The sequence below is a fragment of the Acanthopagrus latus genome, chromosome 5 (assembly GCF_904848185.1).
Source record: "Acanthopagrus latus isolate v.2019 chromosome 5, fAcaLat1.1, whole genome shotgun sequence".
NCBI lineage: Eukaryota > Metazoa > Chordata > Actinopteri > Spariformes > Sparidae > Acanthopagrus > Acanthopagrus latus.
Genome location: NC_051043.1, coordinates 1,139,372 through 1,141,508, shown reverse-complemented (window position 1 = coordinate 1,141,508; position 2,137 = coordinate 1,139,372). Strand labels below are relative to the sequence as shown.

General features: G+C 45.4%; 1 pseudogene; it reads left to right on the top strand.

The window, feature by feature from the left end:
- Positions 1 to 483: 483 nt before the first annotated feature.
- Positions 484 to 1,872, top strand: LOC119019263 (annotated as a pseudogene).
- Positions 1,873 to 2,137: the final 265 nt, after the last annotated feature.

The following is a 2,137-nucleotide window of genomic DNA, read 5'->3' as shown; positions in this document are numbered from 1 at the left end:
TGTATGATGTTTCATATTTTCATGCTAATGATAATTAGATTATAATTTGGAGTGTGTGCGATGGTCAAGCATTTTGTGAGCTGTTTATTGATGACTGTTATTGTTTTTGGTTTATTCTAGAACCACACACATATCCCCTCTGTAAGTGTACACTGTTTACACTGGATTAAAGTGCCATAAAAGGGATCAACTGTTTCCTGCTTCATTCTTCATTTAAGTCTTGGGGGAACATCATAGACTATGTTCTAATCAACACACACTTCGCGATTACAAAGCAGAGAAGCCAGTCTACAACCTTTAAACCTCCATCACAATTAAGTAACATGAAACAGTTAAAGATATGACAGATAACACTGGACCCAGACAAAACAAGGGTTTCTTATGACGTCACACCTTTTTCTACATGCATTCCCACTCAAGAAGTGATTCAGATGGTGAAAAAACAGCACTTTGTCCAGAAGTACCAACTTCACCCCAGACCACATGTATGTCTTACTTGACCTCTGTCTGACGACCACCTACTTCCAGTACATGAAGGCTTCTACAGAAGCACGGCTGCGCCATGGGCTCACCGGTATCCCCAAAAGTGTCTAACCCCTACATGAAGGATGTTGAGGGCAGAGCCTTGTTTACCTTAACAGGGACTGCTCCTAGCCACTGGGTCAGGTATGTGGACAACACCGGGTTCAAAATCATGGCAGGAGAAGAGTAAGCCTTCACAGAACATATAAATGATGTGGACTATAACATCAAGTTCACTCAGAAAGAGGTCAATACACACTGTGAAAGACAGAAGCCTCAAAATTGAGGTGTACAGAAACCCTACTCAGCTCAGTATCTGCTGTTTGACCTTCATCACCTACTGGAGCACAAGCTAGGGATTATCAGAACCTTAAACCATCATTTAACCATCATCACCAACATAGTGATGCGTCCCCATGGTCCCAGTCCCTAAGAAAACATCAAAGGTAAGGATCTGTGCTGAATTAAAGTGAAGTTAATATGGCTGTAGAGAGGGAAACGTTCATTTTAACAACCATTGATCTCTTTTCCCCATCCTCCTCCAGCACCCACCTTGCAACGCAGAATGTCTGGCAGGCATCTCTGCTTGACAGCTGCACAGCACTTCAAACTCAACCTAGATAAAACTGAACTCTTCATCCTGGGTATAGACTGCCCTTGCATGGATCTGTCAGTCACTGTCAAGGATGTCATGGTATCGCCTTCATCAACTACGAGGAACCTGGGTGTAATCCTTGACGACAGACTGTCCTGCGCCCCCAACATCACTGCTGTGGCCCGATCCTGCAGATTTGCTCTCTACAGCAAACACAGAATCTGGTCTTTCCTCACAAAGGTCACAACGCAACTCCTGGTCCAAGCACTGTTCATTTCCCAGCTGGACTACTTGCTCTTGGCTGGACTCCCAGCCTCTTCGACCAAACTGTTGCAGGGTATCCAGAATGCTGCAGCGTGCCTCGTTTTCAACCTACCCAAATTCTCCCATGTGACCCCCTCCCTGTGTGACCTCCACTGCCTTTCTGTTGCAGCCTGCATCCAATTCAAGATGATGTTGCTGGCCTTCAAAGCCATCAACAGAACTGAACCTGTCAGCCTCCAAACACTGCATCTGTCCACCTCAAAACACTGTTCAGACCACACACCTTATGGCGAGCACTTTGCTCTACTACATTAGCGGGCCAACTGGTACCGCCATTGCTGAGAGCAAACAAAGTCTGCTCAGCGATGTCACGACTCTCTGTTTTGGCAACTCAGTGGTGGAACAACCTCCCAACCAGGACAGCGGAATCACTCACCATCTCCCGCAAAAGACTGAAGACACTTGTTCAGACTTCACCTCGACATGCATGACTCCCCCCCCCCCCAGAAAAAAAAATGAATTTGCAGTTGTATGTTCTCATCCTTAGCACTTAAATCATAGCACTTAAGGTATCTTTGATAAATAGCAGCTACGATGCTTAGATGAGGGCTTTCAGTTTCTTTTTTATTGTGTCCAAAAATAGCTGGGGCACTGCATCAGTAGAGATTGCATCCAGCCTGACCCCTCAAAGATGAGTTCCATTACAGAGCTACAGCCACCAGGTAATATGCCAAGCCTGAAGAGGTTTCTAGATGT